Raw genomic sequence first — 23,789 nt, 5'->3', positions numbered from 1 at the left:
TTCCATATTGATTGTGTGAAAAATAAAAAAGAAAAATATAATTGACACAAAATATTTTGTTGTGAACTAAAATTGGTGAAACAAGGTGCGTGTATTTATACCACTACAAAAACATGATCCTTTTTTTTTTCTAACCGTTTAATTTATAGCCGTTGGTGTCTTGATTGTTTGGGAAAAAAATAACTGTTTTTTTTTTTAATTCTAGATTGAAATAGAGCCGTTGGGCTCATGTTACATATTCCAAGACACTACCCTCACCGTTAGATCTTTATATCCAATGGTTGAGATCAACTTCTAGAATTCTCTTCCTCTCTCTCACACACATCCCAACTCGGTTGTGTCTCTATCTATCTCTCTATCTCTCTCCATTGCAGAGTAGCAAGTGTTACCTCTATCTCTCCCACTCTCACCGTCTCTCTTATCTCCAACCCTCTTTTGATGAATCTTCATCATCTCCAGCCCTCTTTCTCTTCATCCCTCAAACCGTCTCTCTCTATATCTCTCTCTGTCTCCATCGATAAAGCTGAAGCTTAAAGAAATCGATGTTCATATCTCTCTCTCTCTCTCTCTCTGTGTTTCTCTCTTTCTCTCTCTCTCTTCATCCTTTAAACTCTCGGTTTTAGTCACCGATCACTATAGACACCCCATTTTGACTGGCCCTAAGACTTAGGCACTTTCTTTTGATTACCCTATGATGACAAAACAACAAGGTATTTCTCACAGAATCCTCAATAAGAAAACTTAGAATTTGAGCCCTGTTTCCAACCCTAAACAGCCACAAATTACCTTTCCATGGGCATATTCTGACCTCACGGTTGCATCCAAAATGGTTCGTTTAGCTAAGATCAACCTTCACTGCACTTCCGGGGGCCTCATTGAAAAATTGTCCCGAAATCTGGGTTACAACATAATTATTTGAAACTTCTGGGCCAAATTGTAAAGTCAGGCAATATTCTGTTATGAAAAGGAATATTCTATTAAGTTAGGGAATATTCCTCCATATGCAGAATATTCCGTTAATGCTAACTGGGACGTTGACGTGGCATGACTGGATTAGTCCTTGCTGATGACGTGGCACTCACTTGTCTTTACCCGAAAAAAATGAATTTAAGAAATGCTGGTGAAAGGTTTAAACCCCTAACCTAAGACTCCACACCCAACACATTAACCACTCTGCCAAGCTTGGCCTTGTGTTATATTTCCACTCAAATAATATTTGACCATTTCAAACCAGTAGGCAAAGAAGGTGTATTTTTTATATTTTTTTTCTTGTGTGGGACATTCCCCTACCCCATTGGCCGATCCATATATCACCCAAAACATACCTAATCATCCCCCATTGTCAAAAAGAGGTTTTGTTTGCATCCATAAAGAAGTATCCCATGTACCTTCAAAATTTGCCCTCTTATCACATTCTTGTCTCCCACCTTGTCTTCCGCCTTCTTTTTGACCTTCACTCTCTCTCATTGCCTACATAGAATGATCATATTGTAAGAGAGATAAAGGACCACGAAATTGAAGAGAGAAGAGTGAGAAAATGGTGAAAAAAGAGAGGAAAAAAATGAGTTTTTGAGCCAAAAACACTCCTATCTTCCATATACACCCCATACCTTCCATACAAACTGAAATTCCATTTTTCCTACACCCAAAACTCCTCCAAAAATTCTAAAATAGCTAAATTTCAGTAGTAATTGATCAAAGGAAAGAGTGAATGTTTTTGAAAGTGAGAAAAAATAAGAGAGTTAGCCAGCCACTTTTCCACCATACATACCCAGAGTTCCATTCTAGTTTCAAATTGAGGATTTAGAACACACTTTCTAAACTTAAGGATGATCAAGAGGAAGTTTAGAAATCGAGAAGTTCAATCTTTCTTTGGAATGTAAATTTCTAGTCTTTTATTTTCTCATATTTTCTATCTCATATTTATTTTCTTGCTTCTTATTTCAAAGTGTTTTGTTATAATCCAAGTGGTTTGTTTACCTCATATTTATTTTCTTACTTTATATTTCATAGTGTGTTGTTGTAATCTAAGTGGTTTGTTTAGCTTATAATTATTTATTTATTTTTATTTGCTTGCTTTAATTTCATATTAATTTTGTTGTAATCTTGCATGTTCTACCTCATATTTGCTTTCTTGTTTTAGGTTCATGTTAGTTTTGTTGTAATCTTGCATGCTCTATCTTATATTTGCTTTCTTGTTTTAGTTTCATAGTAATTGTGTTGTAATCTTGCATTTCCTAGCTTTTATTTTTCTTATATTAGTCTCGTATTAGTTTTGTTGTAATCTTGCATGTTCTACCTCATATTTGCTTTTTTGTTTTAGGTTCATGTTAGTTTTGTTATAATCTTGCATGTTCTATCTTATATTTTTTTTCTTGTTTTAGTTTCATAGTAATTATGTTGTAATCTTGCATTTCCTAGCTTAGATTTTTCTTGTATTAGTCTCATATTAGTTTTGTTGTAATCTTGCATGTTCATCCTTATATTTATTTTCTTGTTTTAGGTTTAGTTGTAAGTTTTCACTTTTCTTATTTTATATTTGTTTTCTTGTTTTTAATCTAACTGGTTGTGGTTAGTTGAGCCACCTACATATTTCTTGTTTGTTCCTTTTCTTGGTTTCACAATAAGACAGGTTTTGCTAGGCCTAGTTGGCCGACCGTTAGTTTCTTTTGGACAAGATGGCGCTGTTTTCCGATGTTAACCAACTTTCGGTAGTTTCCAAGGCATATGAAACTTTTTTTTTTCTTTTGTTTATTTTATTTTGAGTGTATTGTGAGGTTTTTATTTTGTTTTAATATTCTCCTCACCCCCCTCTAATTTGGTTTGTAATAATTTATTCAATGTGTTGTAATAATTTCCCGCCCCACTTCTTTATATCCCATTCTTTTACTTCATTTCCTTATTTGTGAATATGCATCATGTTTATTTTATTTTATTTTTTTGTCATTATATCCATCCTTTACATCTATGTTTCATGCATCTTGATTCGGTTAAGTTTTCATTTGTGGATTTAATCAATTCATATGTGATTATGTGCGTTACCTCATGTTCTTGAGATGATTCACATGTCATATCTTAGAAGCCGAATCTTTAGTTACATCTTATGTGTGAATTGCATTAGGATTTTGTATATAATATCATGCATTTTTCTAACTTTGTTTTGTAGCTTGTTCGCAGGACGCCAAACATGTAAGTTTTTACACTTTAGCATCCCGTTTTTGTGTGTTTTTCTTATTATGTTTGAGCGTCCTACCATGTGGTTACTTGCTTACTTGATATAACTGTATGAATTTCAGTGGATGGATGTTGTGTTGCTTAATTTGGAATAGTTTTGATTTTCATGTTTGTAAACTCAATTTATTTGGGTTGTGCGTCTCCAAAACTCTTTCAAAACTACATGAAATCAAATTATTCCAAAATAAATGACGTAGTCTATACTTATATGATTCACATAGTAATTTTTAAGATTTATTAAATAATCGAAATATGAACATATAAAATAAATAAAATTCATATCATGGTTTAGTAAAGACCGATCTTTTGTTCGAATGAGTAGGGGTGCTCAATTACTGACCTTCCCCTCTCATACCTAAGGATCCGAACCGTGACAACTTTGGTTATGACGAATAGTGGCCTTGGCACGAGTCATGGGTTTCCTAATTTCTCAAAAATATTAGGTGGAGACTTTGAGATCTGATGACACAGTCCATTTCTGGCAAAAGGTTTTGCAATAAAATGGATTTTCTAAAAGTTTCCAAATCTGGACTCTCATCTATGTTTCACATTGCAGGAGTGAGACTAAATCAATGAAATCGAGGGTCCGAACTGTTTAACGCGCGCAGGTACCTCCCGAGCATGCTACAGTTTCTGACAACTCTGCTGGGGATTTTATGAAACCTTGACTCGAACTGCATGATATAACTTTTGTTTTCAATTATATGTTTATTGCATTGTATGCATTGGTGCACTTAAAGTTCCTATGTTGCCCAAATACTGGTAGGAGTACAGGCACACTTTTTGTGACACTACACCTATCTTTACGTTACTTTGGAGGCCTTGTGTTATAATCTTTTGAGATCTGAAGGTTCTCAGACTTTGAAGAGAGGCTATATTGACTCTTTTGATTTCCTAAGATCTTCATTGGTTATGACCCAAAGAACTCTTTGGTAACGTCACCTTGACTTCAACCCCTAGAGTAGAGCCAACCTTGTGCATATAATGAACTATAGTACCTTCCAAAATTAGGACAGGATGCTCTCCCATTTCTAGGATGTATGATGCTGCTTGTTTGAATAGTGAAACCCTAGATCATTTCAAAGCTAGGACAGGGTAACCCTAGCCCCCATAGAGGTGTTTGTTCTCTTTCCTGCTATGTGTTATGTGCAATGTATTGGATCTATACAAGCATTCTCAAATTTGAATGAGTGGTTTAGGCATTTCAGTTTGTGAGGTTGAGTTTAATTTTTCGGTGATGTATACAGTGGTCAGTTGTGTGAATTAGACCAAAGTGTTGCCAAAATTCTGATTGGAGGTCCTATTTTTGTTTTTGCAAGGTTGTTGTAGCACTATAGCTTTAGAATGGTCTATTATCCCCCAAGTTCTATAAGACTCACACCGGTAGACTGCTCAAAGTACCCTTCCTTTGCTAACTAGATCATCCCCAATCAAATCCTTAAAATCGGTAATGGCTCAAATTCCAGAGAATATATCAAACATGTTTTTATCCCTCCAAAGAAGCATAGATACTATTGCCAATACGGTTGCCACTCACAATGATGCTTTTACTAAATTGCAACACCAATCTAGGATGTCCATTGTCCAACCACCTCTGGTGACTCATCTCGATCCACCTCCACCTGCTAATGCCAACTCCTCAAAAATCAACACAGTCGTTGCCACCACTACAACCATTACCAATCCCTTTAGCAATACTGGCCCACAAACAGTCGAGTCAACCCACCTCCCAAATAAACCCTGTCATCCACTCCACATGTCCCTAACTCGTGCCATGGAAATCCTCGTAAAAAAGGGGGCACCTCAAGCTCCTTGATCCCCAACCTCTCATTGATATTCTACTAGCCAAACATGACCCCAATAAATATTGTGCCTTTCACCAACAGCATGGTCATGAGACTGATCGTTATTTTCACTTACGCCATGAGATTCAAGATCTCATTAACAGTAAAGCCATAGCTCTGCCTCAACCCCAAAGACCCAAGGTCATCACCCCACCCGAAAAATCCACAAAATCTATCGATGAGGGGTCAATAAACTTGGGGGATAATGCAACTAGCTCTGTGATCGGAGGATGAACCACCTGTTGATTGCACATATTTCATTCCAGACGTAGTGGATGACACACACTGTTTTAGCAATTTGAGAATGATTTCATTTTATTTTCTGAATTAAGTGTTGAGTCTAAGTTTGATTCCACCAAGTTTGTAGAGTTGGGATTAGGCTTGAGTCATTCTAGTGAGTCAGAGTCGATTGATTGTAGGAGTGCTAACCTAGACATTTCTATCCTGTCTAGGTCTTCTTTGTCATTTTCTTTTGAGTCTGTTGTCATTGCTGAGTCGTAGTTTCTTTTCAATAAAAGTGCCATAGATTCTGTCTATTTCTCTATGCCTTTAATTCATTGTATTGACCAAAAATTACCAAAAAAAAAATTTCTAAAACTTCGATAAACATGAAGAGGAAGAAATTCATTGGGATTTGCAAATTTTGATCGACTGAGAGGAAGAGAGGTGTGCTAAGCCCTTGATGAATGAGATCACTGAAAAAGATCCTGGCTTGGTCCAGATTAGTTTTATATTGTCTTCGTAAGAGCACGAGTGATTAGTCACTTTGTGAAAAGATTTCAAAAAATATTTTTGCGTGGTCCTATGAAGACATGCCTGGAATTGATCTTGAGATTGTACAGTATAAGATCCCTCTTGACTTAAGTTCCGGCCTTCTTAGCTTTCAAACTTTGATTCAGAATGTTAAGTAGTCAACCAAAGTATAAGGCTTGCATAGCCAAAATAGAGGCAGCCCTTGAACTAAGGGCAATAAGGTTAGATGTAATTTAGATTGGAAGAAACCCTTGAATTAGAGGCAATAAGGTTGAATGTGACAAAGATTCAAACTGGATCGTTTCTCAAGCTAATGAAGACCAAAAAAAAAATCCAATCTCGGAATATGAGAGAATGAGTTTTATTACTGAAGGACAATCAAGTTCCTATCCACTACACTAGGGGCAAATTTAGACCCAATTAGTCCCTACATCATCATGTCTATCTGGTCAAGTGTAGTAGTCATTCTTATAGATTTAGATGGCCTAGAGAGCTCACAACCAATCAACATGGACAAGCAAAAGCGAAAGTACCACCCTTGAGAGGCTCGTTGGGATAAAAACCCGAAAGGGCGACCCAGGCAAAAGTTAGAGCAAAAAAAGACAAAAAAAATAGAACATGAAAAAAAAATGAAAAAAATGAAGAAAGTAAAAAAATAAAAAAGAAGAAGAAAACAAATAAAATCAAAAAATCAAAAAGCTCACAAGGTTGAAAACCCAGAAGGGCAGCTTTAACAAAAGTTAGAGCACAAAAGGAAAGTGTTAATACCCTAGTGAATCTTAGCCGGAACTACGTAAGGCCTGATTCTTATCCTTGGGATACGTAGACAGCTTCATCCTGAAATTCAGTCATAGCCATTTTCAGTTCACTCATCTCATCCATATTGTCTAATGTATCTTTAGTCGACTTGGTTATCTTATCCGCGTTTGCTTGGCTTGTCCCCGTTCTACCCGATTCAGTTCGATTTGATTCAATTTGGCTCCATTTGGTTCGGTTTAGTTCGGTCCAATTTTGCTCGGCTTTATTCGGTCCAATTTTGATTGGCTCGGTTCGATTATCACCATTGCTACAACAAAACCAATTCGGGATTATCTGGCTTGGGACTATGCACCCCGATGGTTGATTCCATGTTGGTCAAGTAGTGGCCATTTGTAAAAATAGGTTTTGATTATTTTGAATGAAGTTGACTAATTTTTCTCGAAAATTATTCCATTTTTGTAAAACCAGACCATTCTTTGGACTTAAAAAAAGGGAAAAAATTTCAGTGCTCACAGTTTGACTTACATGATTTCAAAACAGAAAATGGAATAAGTATGCTAATCTAACTCTCATGTTGATCGAAACATTTTTACAAAAAATCAAGAGAAAAAAGTCAAGGCAATGAACTAGGGGCATAGTCGAGTCAAAGATTCTGTCTTCTCCCCACTCTAGTCAACAATTCACCGTTGGAAGTTACTATTCATCCAGCGGGGTTCAATTCCAAGTGTGTTGTTTCATCTTTCAGCTAGCACGACATCTCTTTGGCCAGTTCATCAGTTCGTCAGCCAACTTTTTGGTTGGCCCACCAGTTTCAATTTCAACCAGTCATGACAAACTGCAGAATCGCTTAGGCTTAATGGTTGTGTTTCAAAGTCACGTTTTTAAGTTCCTTTCATTAAGTGTGTTTGAATCGTTTTGCTTCGTTTTTCTTTCGTTAAGTCATTCTTTGATTCTGATCAATGTGGAATCAATGTCCAATTCAAAGTTCAAAATTCAATCATTCTCAAATTCAATCAAACAAATTGTACCAAAGTTGCCTTGGCTCGGAAACTTGGGTACGAGGGGAGAAGGTCATGAATTGAGCACCCACGCTCGCCCAATCAAAGATCGGCATCTACTAATCATCATATGATTTTTTTATAAATATTATGTGCTCTTATTCCGATTATTAGACTAGCTTTACTATGTGATGCGTACAAGCAAGTGTAGACTAGTTTGCTTAATTTGGAACAATTCAACTCATTTTTGTTTGCGAAAATGGTTTGATTTTGCCACCTCAAGTGGGCTTAAATATGTGGATTTGCCACCAAACATAGTGGGTTTAAAACATGATTTGACACTCAACAAAGTGGGCTTAAAACTCACATTTGTTGAATTGTTCCAATTCAAACAACAAGCCTTCATCCATAGGCATTCAAGTAGTTTATCAAGTAAGCACATAGCCTCATGGCAAGCATGCTAGACATAGCAACATTCACATTCAAGTGAGTATGCTAAAGCGTAAAAACTCACCTAGCACTCCAAGCTAGGAAAATATGAGTTAGAAAAATATGCATGATTCCTAACTATACAAGATGCCTAATGCAACGCATGCAATAGGCAACTAATAGGCTCGGGTACTAATATGGCATATGGATCGATTTGATAACATGCAGTTTAAACACGTATTCAAATAAAGTATTAAAATAACAATGCAGTTTGAATGATGCGCCGAGCCTCAGTGCATGCAATACGAATGAGTGGATGCAAGCATACGATATGTTAATTGAAACATGACCCTAATCTAACGATCAAAAGTGGTTAAATAAAAGGGAGAAAGACTTGGGGTTGGAAGACGTATACACACGCACGCACACTTATTACAACGTTACGCCCTCATGAAAGAGGGTCCGAATGAATAAGCTAACTAGTTAGCTAAACTAAACTAAGCTAACTAATTATTACAATACTTGAATTGAATTTAACTATCTCTAAGCTACTTAAGGCAATTAAATAATTAACTATCTAAGCTAATTATGCATTACAAAGCAAACTAATTAGCTAAATACTTAACTAATTAATTACAAAGCAATTAAGCTAATTAATTACAAATTAACTAATCTACTTGAATGATTACAACATTTGCTAGCATTAGCTACAAAAATGGCCTCGGGAAGCGAGGGATGCGTGCATGCTCGATTGTCCACCCGAATGGCCACTATTTTGTTATTGCAAGCCTCTGTTGTACAAAAGCATTCACAGTTCCCTCCTCTCCAGATCACATATGTTCTGCCTTAGTAACATTCTATTGAATTTTCATTGGTGGCCAACAGGGGGGGCCGGTCGACCACTGCTGATGGTCGATCGACCAAAAATGGTGGCCGACCGGTTACTAATGGTGGCTGTCGGCCACCACTGATTCAGACTTTCCTGCTGCAACAAAGAGCACAATAGAGCAAAACAGTGTACTTTTGTAGGTTTGTTTGTACTGTTTACACTCCTTATCATCGAGCAAACTCAAATGAGTGAAACTCTTGGCCCTCAAACCATCAATCAAGAAATTTCCATGCATGATGGCCAAAGGACCGAGTTTGTACAAATTTGATAAAGGCACAAACAAGACCAAAATGACCACCACCCTATCATGCATGATCAAGGGTGATGGAGACCTAGGAAACTGGCACATTTCAACCCTTTTGAATATGAAATGTTCCATTTTCCTTGTGTTCAAATTAACGTCCTTTAAACACATGCAATGCAACACAAAAGATGCTTATCTTGTTTCTTTTACTTGTCCATTTTGTTTACTCATTTTAAATTACCAATTCATTCCTTAATCCATTAAGTCCATTGGTGAGTGTCCTCTAATGGAAAGATGACACAAACCACAAGTTACTCTGGGCATGAAAGAGGCATTACACTGTTGGTAATGAATCCCCTAAGGGATTAAACCATTAGGTGTAGCACCTTCATTTCACACTTAGGCAAACAAGGGATTTGAAACCACTCTCAAAGCAAAACGAAAGAGTAAAGAATTGAAGGAGATTGCAGAAATTTTTGTGTTGAAATTAAGTGTAAAACAACACTAAAACATGCTATCAACCCAAACCAATGATGGTAAATGCCTTAAAACACTAAGCTAGTGAAGGAATTAACACTACAGCCATGCCATACAAGGCTCAAATGAATTAACCAACCCAAAATAGAGCTAAAACTGGTCAAAACAAAGTGTAAAACATGCTGGACTTAAGCTAGGTTAGGCTAGAAAAACATGCTAACATGTGAAACTAACTAGGCATGCAAGCAAGACATGAGGAGGAGAGGCTAACCCCTCCAATTTTGGACTTCAAAACAAAGGTTTTGCCACTGAAAAATCTCTGAATTTCAGTGATTAAAAGGCCTAAAAAGTTTGATTTGAAAATGATGAACAAAGACACAATTGTTTAACAAGCAAAGAAGTAAGAATGGTGGACTACCCTTTAACTAAAAATAGCCTCAAACCAACACTTTTAAGCTATAAAAACAGAACTTTTTATAGTTCAAAACCAGCCTCAAAATAGTTAAAAATGATGGCAAAGCAAAGGTACAAAACAGGTATAAACAAGACAGGAGTTATACCTTTGAAGCAAAGCACAATTTGGCCAACAATCCAAGCCAAAAACCACCTTTAAAGCTCAAAGAAGGTCCCAAGGTACCTCAGCCCAAAGAGAAGAAACTTTGATTAAGGTAACATATATAAAAGTGTAGAGAAAATAAGCTACAAGGCATAAAATTATAAGAGAGAGAGAGAGAGAGAGAGATAATTTTGGTCTAAATTTTCTAACCCTCAAAAATGGGGGAGGAACCCCCCTCCCCCCCCCCCCAATTTATAGAAAAACACCCCTTGAGCTTAGAAACATTCTACCATACACGTGTATGAAGATGCAGCTCAGTGTGCAACAGCTGGCACAACTGTCATTAAATATCTGGAAAAAGAAGACTGGTGGCCGACCAGCCACACCAATGGCTGACAAGCACAGTCCATGGCCGACAGGTCACCAGGAGGTCCAGACACCAAGTTTTGGCCCAAAATAAGGCACAGAAAAGACAAGGTTAAAGGCTCAAAGACAAGGCATTCGGCCGAAGACTTCGGACACCCAAAATGAACACATGCAATCACAATCATCGAGTGCACAAACGATGACATCCAAGTCTTGAGGACGGTCAAAAATGGGGTGTCTACAGTTGCCCCTCTTTGACAGAACTCAAAAGTCATGAAATGACGGGAGTGAATTTCAAAGCCTAGAAACGACTCATTTTTGACAAGGTCGAAGACTTGGACAAGCAAACAAACAAGACAAAACAAATGGTTGTGCCAGCAGGCTACCTATGTATCCCTTTGCTAGGAATCAAACCAGCATAGTTCTGGGGCAAGATGCAAATGCTATACACAATGCAGGAACATAACTTATGGTTATGCAATGAGGTTATAACGAAATATTTGAATGCAAATGCAATGCAACCAAACTAAAACAAGGTACATCAATCTCAATCGTAAGAAGGAGTAAGCAAACATGCCACGCATGGAAATTATAGACCGAACCACATTTCATGCAGAAAGGATTTAAGAAAATTATGCAAACTTAACTATGCGTCACGCAGGAAAGGCAAAGAGCAACACAACCACCAGGCAAGCCCAAGGTTGAAACAAGATCCTAACGCGTTGCACGTGAGAGGAGGGAAAACAATGGTGTGAACATCGGGACGCGCCCGAATGCTCCTAACTAAAATGTCCTAACGCGCCACACACGAGAGGAGAAGGGAGGTGAGAACACAGGAACACATCTACGTGTTCTTAACCAAAAATGTCCTAACGCGCCACACGCGAGAGGAGAAGGGAGGTGAGAACACCGGAACACATCTGCGTGTTCTTAACCAAAAATGTCCTAACGCGCCACACGCGAGAGGAGAAGGGAGGTGAGAACACCGGAACACATCCACGTGTTCTTAACCAAAAACGTCCTAACGCGCCGCACGCAAGAGGAGAAGGGAGGTGAGAACACCAGAACACATCCGCGTGTTCTTAACCAAAAACGTCCTAACGCGCCGCACGCGAGAGGAGAAGGGAGGGTGGTTTGAAGGATACAAGTGATTCCACCTGGAACTCCTCTGCATGAACCGTACATACAATATCGTGCTTGCACAGAAAGAAACTTAACAAGCACAACATAATAAGGGTGCATGTTTTATGCATGATAACAATAATGCTAAGGCATATTCTATGCACATGTATTAACAACATGTTCTATGCAAAATCAACTGGAAGCATGTTATATGCAAGATAACAATCGAGAATCTAACGTGAAGACATGTTCTATGCACATAACGAGAACAAAAGTATATTCTATACATGAAAAAAAAAAACGAAGCAAATTCTATGCAACGAGAGCAAGAGCATGTTCTATGCGACAACGGCAAAATGTACGTTCTATGTGATAACGGAGAAATGCATGTTCTATGCAACAACGAAGAAATGCATATTCCACGCAAAAATGGATAGCAACTTCCGATTTACCTCTCGGAAGAGTTACAACATGTTTCAAAAGGATACACCTCGTTCACATTGACTAGCGATGGACATCATACACTGAAGATACAGTTTTGAAACTTCCGCAAAGGCAATTCGAACTCAAAAAGTGAACTTTCCTTACACTTCTGCAGAAATAAGGACACAAAACAGCACCAAAACTCAATAGAGAAGTATCGGGCACTGGACGGCCACCAAGGAGGGGTGTCGGCCACCTTTTGGCCAACCCTAAGCATTGGTGGCCGACCAACCATCGATGTCAGGTTAGGCCATTTTGGTCTTTTCACCCATGGGTCATTAACTATAGGCCATGGAGCCTTATTTCCTCTATACCCCATGCTAGAAATTCTTTCATCTCTCTCTCTAGACCTTTCTTCTCTCTAGATCCGCGCTTTCTGCGCTTTTTCCAATGCCCCATGCAAAGTTAATTCGCTAAAACCTCTTGATTTCCTTCATTTTGAACCGATTGAAATTTGATTTCGGTGTTTTTTCTTAGAGTTTCACCACTTGAGCCTTGTTCTCCTCGAGTTCCTCTTGGGTTTGATACACTTTTTTGAGCTTTGACTTTTTCTTCCCTTTTCTCTCTCCTAGGGTTGACTTTTGGCAAGTTTACCCTAACTTCCCCATTTTCTTCACTTTTCATCGACTCTTCACCCATATTCTAGATGGCAGACGACATACCACATAATGGAGCTCCTCCAGAAGCGAAGTTCGAGGCGGAGTTTGATTCTGAGGCAGAACCGGAGCCATTACCACTAAGGCCCCGTTTGGGGACTTACCTTTTTAGCCAAAAAGCCAAAAAGTTACCTTTTTAGCCAAAAAGCCAGCAACTCATACCAAAAAGTCAAAGATTCTCTTTTCTCTTTACTTTTTGCACATCTTTTCGTAATTAGCCAAAAAGTCATCCTAAACATATAAGTTTTTTTTACCTACTTTTTTAGCCAAATAGCCAAAAAGTTACTAAATTAACCTGTTCCCAAACGAGGCCTAAGAGTGAGGCCTTTTGATCCAGCGAGGTATTATCCTCGGATACATATTGTGCCTATTGGAGGCATTAGGCACTACGCTGATTTTGCTGATGCACCAGCAGATCTCCTGCTGAGGGAGCCTGATTCCCATCTTTCAGCTGTTACCGTTGAGGTACAAACTCTATTCACTTGCACATCTAATGTTCCTTACTTGCATTTCTTGCACAACCCCTTGTCTGACTGTACTTTCATCACTGTCACTGTATTTGTCTTGCACTTCCTTTTCAACTAATTGTATTTACACTGGTTCACCTATTCTCTGCCACAGTGTGACTCTCGCACATACAGGGGCTATGGGGCCACGATAGCCAAAGATTGGTATGACGAGCTCCCCACATGAGTGCGGGCATTGTTGACAAGGCCAACTTCGGCCTATTCTGCTCTGGATTGACATGAGTTATAGCGAGCCATCCACTTCTCAGAGCGCTAGTGGAGAGATGATGGGACACCACCAACTCTCTCTACCTTGCCACTACCGGAGAGATGACGATAACTCCTTACGACTTTGCCATGATCACAGGCCTAGGCATAGGGGGTGATCTAATTCCTCTCGATCTTGATATAACAGAGTGGGAGGTTGCTTGGATTGAGCTTCTCGTGGCACCTCCCCACCTTTGTTCCGGACAGCCATGGTTAGGTACAGCTAGTTCGATGAGCGGTTCTGGGGGACCGAGCTAAAGACAATAGAGGAAATAGAGCAGTACGCTCAGGGTTTTCTAATGTTCCTCCTCGATACCACCCTATTTGCGAACAGGGCGAACACCGTAGGGTTATACTTGCTGAGTAAACTAGTGGTCCTTCTCTGAGTGAGTTTCTATAATTGGGGCGGGATCGGCCTCGCCACTCTATACGGCTATATGAGCTCGACCTCCCGTAGGAGTGGAACCTTGATCGGAGGCTACTGGTGAGCCTGGGAGGTACACATCTCAATTCCCTCTTTACACTTTGCATTTTCCGTTTAGTATTTCTTGCTTTATATCTATTTCAACACACGCTTTCTGCTTTGCATTTTCTGTATTTGTTCAAATTGTGTCACTGCGCTTTCTCCACAGCTATGGGTGTATGCATATTTTCTAACTCTTGCTCCAGAGCCTGTAGCGGAGGTTCCGTTGACGGTCTCCTATTCACCAGTGTACGATGGTCAACTTCACTACAAGACTCGCGAGCCCTTCAGTTTCTTCAGGCATTACTTTGACACCGTAGCTACCCACGAGGTAACCTAAAACATAGTCACCATTTCTGCTCTACGTTTGTTCTAATTCTCATATTAGCAACTGACAACGACTAATAACCTATTCACTTTCCATTTCATATCACATGGCAACCTTGGACCGTCGTACCGGAAGGACTCCGAGGCCGATACACTATAGCCTTGGGCATTTCGCATACCGCATTCTACTTGAGGGCTCGGTTTGCTGAGCTTGGTATCTAGGCGAGAGAGTCGTACGGCAGTCTCTAGGTTTTCCTGCTCCGTTCGTACCGATGACGCCGCCAGTGTCGATGAGGTCAATAGATAGCCTATCTATTGACGAAGTTGTCCAGTCCATGGTCGGCGTGGAGGCAAAGCACTTCCAAGTTGAGGGTGATTACATAGTCTTCATTCAGACATACCTTATGCCACCTCTGACTAGTATTCGCGGAGGTGAGAGAGCGAGAGCTCCTATTGCGAAGGCAGGGCCTAGAGTAACCAGGGTAGCTAGAGCCTATGGCAGAGGGGCTACAACGAGGCAGAGGACCAGCTAGCCGGAGTTGCCTACTGCACTCACTTGTTGGCGGTATACTGGAGAGGCCTATCAGATCCCGATTGAGCCCGCAATAGCTGGGCATGGATACACCAGAGCCCAGGATGCACCTTCGGTATGTACCACATTTTTAGTTTTCCCATCTCTTCCTGATATTTGTTTGCTCTTGACATTAATCATTCCCAATGCATTTACAGGCACCTCTAGGATACGCCGAGGATCTGCTTGAGCTCCTAGCCTCATTTGAGGGCATAATATTGAGGAGGGAGGCACTGCTCGGCTTCCATGGTATTCAGGTCATTTCTTCAGTTATCAAATTTCCACTAACACACTAATACTAACATTTCAACTGAAAACTTCCCACACTGTACTAATACACTGCATCTGAAATGCTGCACTTCCATACTGCACTCATAAACTATACCTGACTTCTGCATATACTCATTCTGCACACCACACTTGCATCTGATACACATACTGTGGCTGATATATAACAAATGTCTTCTCAGGTTCCACCCATACTGATAACGCCGACGGCAGCAGCACCAAGACCATTAGTACCTCCTCCAACAGCAAGGAGGGGAGACGGACAGGCTCTAGCACGCAGCCGAGGCTGAGCTAAGAGCACCCGAGCTAAGAGTGGCCCTTCAGAGCCTATTTTGAGCGAGGATGATACTGAGACCAACGAGGCCGAGGATGCAGCGAGTCAGCATGCTGATTTATCTAAGAGTGGAGACGATGACACTGGCTTGGATTTTGCTAGTGGTGATGCTACTAAGCCAGGTTCTGAGGCAGTGAGCAGCGATGACTCTAGTTCCGGTTCGGCATCCAGTTTAGACAGCGGCGCAGATGGAGACAGCTCTGAATCCCCTCCTCCGAGAAAGAGGACAAAAAGGGCTTCTCGAGCCTGAGGCGACCAGCTCTTATTTTTTGTAGTTTTTGCTTAGTTTCTTCTTGTTAGAAGCGTTGGCACTTTGTACAACTTCAGACGAGTTTTATTTTCTATAAAAAAAAAACTTATCCTGCACTTTTTGTGAAAACAACCATAATCTGAATGAAAACCAAGTTTTTGAAAAAGTGTTGTATTTTGCATCATGAGCACCGCATTGTATGAAAATGAAATTGAATTTGATAGTAAAAACCGAATACTTATATTGTCACAACAGTCTGAATCAGGTAACGAACTGACCAACAACTGAAATAAACAAAGTAATACAACTCGATAATAAAAAATAACAATAACTCGATAAACAATAGAACCATTTGATAGACAACAAAACAACCTGATAAACAACAAAACAACTCGATAAACAAAACAACCTAACTTAAACTCAACATGACGAAACTTTACTAAAACAAGACAACAAAATGCACCAAGAGCATAACAAAACACAAGTCCTTAGTACGCTTAACACATAGGTTTTTCCTAAAGGTTTCCAAAAGGTTGCCGGCCCTGAACAAAGGCTGTCGACCACAAATAGAGATTGTCAGCCATGAATGATGTCCAGCCAGCCACGACTGATGGCCGGCCAGCCACCAAAGTGTATTGTCGGCCATCATTGATGGCCAGTAGGGATGGCAATTTGAAACCGGCCCGACGGGGACCCGATCCCCCGACCTCGAATGGGACGGTTTTTCCCCGAAAAAAACTCCCCACGGGCCGGTGATGGTATTGAAAATTGAATCCCCGATCATTTTCGGGCCGGGAACGGGGATAGGTTACCCCGGCCCCGGCCCCGGCCCCGCCCCGTCCCCGCCCCGAATTTCCCCGCATAAATCCCCGCATATTCCCCAAAATATTCACCATATATATATATGTTAGTCTGTCTCTCTCCTCTCACCTAATTCATTTCATTTCATTTCTTTTTGAGTCTCAAACTTCAGCCTCTCTTCCTCTCTCTCTCTCTCTCTCTCTCTCTCCATTCGCAGGTGGTCTCACGAGGCTCAACCTCAGCCTCTCTCCCTCTCTCTACGCAGGTGGTCTCACGGCGGCGAGCTCCCTCCTCTCATCACCGCCGATCGCCGTCGCCCATCCTCTCACGGCATCGGCGGCGAGACTTAACCTCAACCTCAGCCGTTGTTCCTTCTCTCACGGCATCGGCGGCGAGGCTTAACCTCCACCTCAGTCGTCATCCCTCCATCTCACTCACCTAATTTTTTTTTTTTTTTTTTAGCTCAGATCTATTTCGATCTGTTCTATATATGTTAAATCTAGTGTTGAATAAATATTTGAGCTCAGATCTGTTGAGTATAGCTCCGAGTTCTGTTGATGATGATGAAGAGATATGATTGTTGTTGTTGTTGATATATATGTTAGATATATGTTGAAGAGATCTGAATATGTGTTTGTTGACAGATCTGAGCTTAAATTGTTGTTGTATTTTATTTTTGTTGACAGATCTGAATATGATTGTTGTTGTTGTTGTATTTTATTTGAGCTCAAATTGTTGTTGCATTTTTTTTTTTTTAATTTTGGTCGGGGAATTTACGGGGTCGGGGAAACCCGATCCCCGTTAGGGGACGGGGTTGGGGGTGGTGAGAGACTCCCCGTCGGGGATCGGGACTGGGGACGGGGAAATTCCTACCATCGGGGATCGGGGACGGGGAGTGTGATCCCCGGCCCCGCCCTGCCCCGTTGCCATTCCTAATGGCCAGTCGGCCACCAATGTAAGGGACCTCCAGATTTTCACCACCTGACTTCCACTCACTGCCTTATCTTCTACAAAAGTGGAGACTTCATAGTTTTTTCATTCTAGTTCTGTTTTTGCTACGAATGGAGCCATTCTTTGCCAAAAAAACTCTCAAATTCGATTTCAACTCTAGATGGCTCGGAAAAAGTGAATTTCCGGGGTTTCGGGATAAATGCACTATTCCTGCTCAGTCATTCTCCACTTTGCTTTCCGTTCCTTCATGCCACAGCTTGGTATTGGAACCCGATTACGCACATGTTTAGCTTCGGGGGACAAGAGCTATGCCTGACAATCGAAGAATTTCAAGTGCTAATGGAGTACCGGCACATCCAAGCTTTGGGAAAAATGTGTGGGTTCACTTTACACGATGTTTGGTCCTTCATTCACAATGGAGAGCTAGATATCCCCAGCTTGATTCATCAATTTTCTAACGCCGATGACCGAGCCGATCTTCTTTGGCGAGGTTTTCGACAACACGCGCTTTGTTTGTGCATGTTGACACGTTTCCTTCTTTCCCCTGGTTTCAGAGTATAACGACTCGGATTTTAAATTCACATTGGATTGATATATAGTGGTGCCTGTCACCTTAAAATTTGTATGGTTGTCGGACTCTTGATATTGATGGGTTGGCAAGTGAACTATAAATAGTATAATTGAGGACCCTTGGATGATGTTTGGAACCTTGATCGAAGCCTTAACAAGATATATAGATAAGATTAGATAAAAAGTCCCAAATTTGAGTTTGAATTTTTGACCAGCCGTCACTCTTTTACCCTTTTCTCCTTCCATACTTAGAATTTGAATGTAAGGTTGGAACCATTGGAAAGCTTGTTTCTGGGGCTTCAATTTGAACACAAGAATGGCCTAGAAAAGAGTCCCGATGAGAGAGTTATACCCGTTTGAAGTTTCCACATCTGTGCTGGAAGCAGAGCCGCACGTGCGGGGAATAGCGCCGCACGTGCGGGCTGTGTGGGACAGCAGCTCAAAAACGTGATTTTTGGACCATTTCTTACATTTTCTTTTCCTCTCTTCTTCTCCCCTCTTCCATGTCCGAAAACTTAGCCCTAAAAACCTTGATTTCCTCCACTTTTATCAACAAATCAACCATGGATTTTGCATCAACAATGAACAACAAGTGAAGATCAACATTTTCAACCGATTGGATTTTGGAATTTTGAAGTGATGCTCTTGACCTAGCTTCCTTGCTTTCAATCTTGAGGTAGGGGTCCTAGTTCTCCTTCAATGCTTACATAAATAGATAGATTTTTGGTATTTTGGAGTATATAAATGCAAAATCTACATTTTGGGCATATAGGGTTATATTATGGAAATTTGGGGATTTCGGATTTGAAGAATTTGGGGTTTTATTGTTGGGTTTAGATTATGGATTATGAACCTAGGATATGTAATCAAGGGGAAAATTGGAAGAAAAAATAATGGGTTAAGAAGTTTGAATTTTTCTTGAAATTTCTAGGTTTTTCTAGAAACCCTAGGTTGATTTTTTATGATAATCAATGATTTGGCCCAAATTGAAAGTTGAATCATGAAATTGGTAGTTTGAATTATCTATGTACAAGTTTAATTGGAATTTGGTTATGTTTGAAAATTATGTTTAAAATTTGCGAATGAATTTTGTTATGAGCAATGTAAATCATGTTATAATGAGAAGAAAATTGGAGGAAATGATTTATTAATGATATAGATGACATAAACTCGGTTATGAAATGTTGAAATGGAATTTAAGAATTCCTCTTGAATTATGTTAAATTATATTTAATGATGTTGAGTTGAATCATGTTGCTTATGTTGAATTGTAGTGATTATGTGAGATGGTATTGACTATGTTGACTTTGATTTTTGTGACCTAAAATGTGGAGTTTTCCAAAATGGGTTAATCCCAAATTATTTTGCTAAATACTTGTGGGCTTTCTTAGTTATTAAAATCAAGAGAATGATTTATTTTTGGAAAAATGTGGAAAATGTCCATACAATTCCTTCCTATCTTGAAATCGAGGTGATTGATTATAAATTCCATATTGTGTTTGCAAGAATGGTAATCTTCTATTTCTATATATAGATATATTAAGATGGAGGAAATTGTGGTATAATGGATGGATAATGGTAGGCTTGTGAAGAATAATGAAGGAAGGAAAAAGAACTAATGACTAAGTTATATATGTGTACAGGGCACACTTCAGGAGGGCCAAGCACTCCGTTGTAGCACTGTGAGTAGTAGTACTTCGATGTATCTCTAACCGTTAATGATTATTGTTATTGACGTTATGATCTTCGTCATAAGAATTATGTTGACATGTATGTTATGTATGCTACGTAAATATTGTGAAATTATGGAAACATCAAAGGTGTATGCTAAATGAGGAACATTGTGAAATTATGGAAACATCAAAAGGGATTTGTGAAATATGCATCTCGAATTTGTGAAGTAGGGATCACCAACTTGTGAAATATGAAACGATGTGGCCGAGGGCCATTTGTGAAGTATGAATTTCCGAATTGTGAATTGTGAAACTATGAAGCCAAGAGCCAAATTGTGAACCTATGAAACCCAAAAGCTAATTTATGTATATGTGAATTTATGAGGCCGGGGGCCGACTTGTGAATTTATGAGGCCCAAGGCCGACTTGTGAATTTATGTGGCCAGGGGCCATTTGTGAACTATGAACCTATGTGGCCAGGGGCCATTTATGAAATTATGAAGCTATGAGGCCAAGGGCCAAACTTGTGAATTTGTGAATCCAAAGGGCCGAAGGACGATGTGATAAGTTGTGAATCTATGAAACCTAAAGGCTATTGTGAATGTGTGCACCCCTCAGGCCAAGGGCCGAACTGTGGAATCGTGAAACCGATAAAGTCATCTGTGATCTTATGAAAATGTGCTTACTTTGTCCTGTTAACTTTATGTTAATTATGTCAATTCATGAGAATGATGTAACGGTTACCATTAGGACTCTATTAATTACAAGGCAAGGCAACTATGTTAACATATAAGAATGATTAAACAACGGTGTATACTATTGATTAATAGAGCACGTGAATTAAGTCATTTACCCAAAAGAATTTATGTTCATTCTTGAAGAATGGATTCTGAGTAAATATAAGAGTAGCTATGTGTATCCATATGAATTTGAAGTTATTTTGTTAAGCGTACGATAATGACATGATACAACAAGAAACGCTCTAGTTATAATATGATCCGTTTGAATTAATGAATGATGTTCAAGTATGCTCAGGTATGTTTCAAGTATATGTTACAAGTTTGAATATACTACAAGGTCAAACAAGTTTCAAGGGCTTTACGCCAATGTTTCAAGGGCCTCGTGCCACCACATTTCAAGGGCTTATAGCCATCAAGTTTATGTTGCAAGATTGGGCCTAAGGCCGTTATGTACTTAGCACAGAATCAGACTATTGCATTGACATGTATTTTGTTTCAAGTTAAGCATCATTTTATTTATGTATTACTATTCACTGAGCCCGGCTCACTCTCCATTATGTCTGTTTTTGTAGGTCACCAATCAGGTGGTCTGTCCTAGCCAAGACGCCCGCTTTCTTTTGTCAACCTTCGTATGTCCAGGCACTGTATAAGCCATTTATTTTGTCAAGTTGTCAAGATGTTGACTTGCTTATGGGTGTCCCTCTAAGGTTGTTGTATATACTTTCATGTTCGTTTTTTTTTTTTTTTGTATACGCCCAATCATGGGCCTGGCATTGTAAATGTGTATGTATATGCTCCGAGTTATAGTTGGAACTTTATCTATCCACTATAATGCATGTGATGAATGAGATCCTGGCATATAGAAGTAGCTCAATGGAGTTTATTTGTTTCATTATTTCCATTTTTTTTCGTGCTTCCGATAAGGCCCCGTATGTTATGTTACCAGGTTACATGTCCGTTTCTGAATAGGTCATGTCCAAACTTTTAGGGGCGGGTTTGGGGCGTGACACGGAGGGTCTAGCATTCGACTTATCGAAGTGGCCCAAGGTTTGAAAAAGGGCAAGAGCTGCATGGGCTTGGTACTAGCTGAGACTTTAATAGGCTTAGACGCCTTCCATCGGCGAGAGGCAACCAAATTTGCGAGAAGTCCACTACTTCTTCAGGTAATATTTCCCACCCTTTCTAATATGTGTTTCTCATATCACTCAGCACTCGTGCTTTGTTTTTCTCTCAAAGTCCTTTTCTCACTTTTTATTTCAGCGCACATCTCTCTATTCTTTAATATCTCTTTTCTTTCATCCCTCCCCAAATATGGCTCATAGACAAGTTGAAGGTAATGGATTCTTGCCCTGCATATTCAGCACGAGGCTATTTCTTTCTCCAACGGCTAGTGGATTTCCCGAACAAGTAATGGTGGTGCTATTGGATGTGCAACAGGTCTGCTGTTGACATTGCTTAGCGTTGCCCCTAGTTTGATCTGCCCGAGATGAGCCACAACATAGCTCGACAACTCGACATTCAGTTGATTGGCTTGACACACTGCGTATTCTACTTTCTGTTTCGGTTCAGACGTCAGTTCAGACACAAGCAGACTTGCCCAGAAGAGGGGGTAGAGTACCCGGCTTCATTCCCAATCAGAGGTTCACAATTGGCTCGATATCCCACTACATGGAGGACAAGGGAGCTTCTGGCTCCTGTCCCTAGTTTCAACTGCGCACTTTCTGGTGAGTGCCTACCTTGGCTTGAAGAAGAAGCACAGGCCGGGTCTACTTTAGCATCGGAAACTTCCACAAGCGCGAGGAGGGGACGCTGGAACACCAGACTCATCTATGTCCCAAGTTTATTGCTTTGATCTAATTTTCAAGTTTTCCTTTTGAATGTAATAAAAGCAACTTTGATTTGATATCAAGAGTTGGAGAACTTTGTATTAAAATCAATGAAATTGAAGTTATGAGCACTGAAAATTTTTATTTTGGTCCAAAAATGGTCTAAGTTGTAAAAAGATTAATTTGAACAAAATCAACTTTTATCAAAACTTTTCAAAACCATTTTCGATAAGGATCACAACTTGACACACATGGAATCTATCCTTGAGACATACAACCCTGAATCCAAAAATGAAAAATTGCGCCTTGTTTGAATGGCACTAATCAACACTGTAACCAGTTCCTCTCTCAAAGTAAGGATCACAACCGAACTTTCAAATAACGAACAGACAAAGATGCCTTAATCAACATATGGACACAGTTGATTTGGAGGTGTTTACGGTCGGACTTCAGGATGAAGTTGCCTACATATCTCGAAGATGGGAATCAGGCCTTACGTAGTTCGATTAGGGTTCACCCGATTATTGACGCTCTTCTTTTGCGCTCTAACTTTTGCCAAGTCTGCCCTTTTTGGGTTTTCAACCTTGCGAGCTCAATTTTTCTTTTTTCTATTTTTTTGTGCTCTAACTTTTGCCTAAGTCGCCCTTCCGGGTTTTCGGCCTGGCGAGCTTCTCAGGGTTAGTATTTCTTCAACTTGTCCATGTTGATTGGTTGGGAAAATTCTAGGTCATCCAGGTCCATAAGAATAACAGTGCTACCCGGCCAAATAGTTTTGATAATGTAAGGACCAGTCCAATTGGGTCTAAACTTGCCTCTAGGGTCATGGATGGTAGCTCGGTTGTCTTTCAGCACCAAATCCCCTTCTTTAAGATTCCGAGACTTAACTTTCTTGTTGAAAGCCCTGGAAATCCTGCGTTGATATTCTTGAACATGGGACAGTGCTTTCACCTTCTCTCATCAAACAGCATCAGTTCTTCGAACCTGCTTTGCTGCCAGTCCGCTTCTGCTATCTGGCACTTAGCCATAACCCACAGCGACGGAACCTCTATTTCAATCAGCAGAACAGCTTCCATTCCATAAACAAGAGAGTACGAAAGTCACCCCAGTAGATGTCCAAATTGAAGTTCTGTAGCCCCAGAGAGAAAATGGCAATTTGTCTGGCCAGTCCCTGTAAGTCTCAACCATTTTCTGCAAAATGTGCTTGATGTTCTTGTTGGCGGCCTCAACAGCTCCGTTGGTTTGCGGCCGCTATGTAGATGACTTATGAAAAGCCACGTTGTATTTCTCCAATAAGTTGATCACTTCTCTCTTGAAATGGGAGCCATTGTCTGAAATGATCTCATTCGAGACTCCATAACGGCAAATAATGTTGTTACGAATGAACTTAGCCACATGCGCTGCTTTCAACACTG

General features: G+C 40.0%; 1 long non-coding RNA gene across 1 annotated transcript; it reads left to right on the top strand.

Moving 5' to 3' along the window:
- Positions 1–18,637: 18,637 nt before the first annotated feature.
- Positions 18,638–21,711, top strand: LOC114263975 (uncharacterized). Its single transcript, XR_003629747.2, has 3 exons — positions 18,638–18,814; positions 19,782–19,820; positions 21,124–21,711. It is a non-coding gene; the product is annotated as an uncharacterized LOC114263975 (long non-coding RNA).
- Positions 21,712–23,789: the final 2,078 nt, after the last annotated feature.

The sequence above is a fragment of the Camellia sinensis genome, chromosome 2, assembly GCF_055761805.1.
Source record: "Camellia sinensis isolate YWXY chromosome 2, ASM5576180v1, whole genome shotgun sequence".
Classification (NCBI taxonomy): Eukaryota; Viridiplantae; Streptophyta; class Magnoliopsida; order Ericales; family Theaceae; genus Camellia; species Camellia sinensis.
This window is presented reverse-complemented; position numbering and strand designations above follow the sequence as displayed.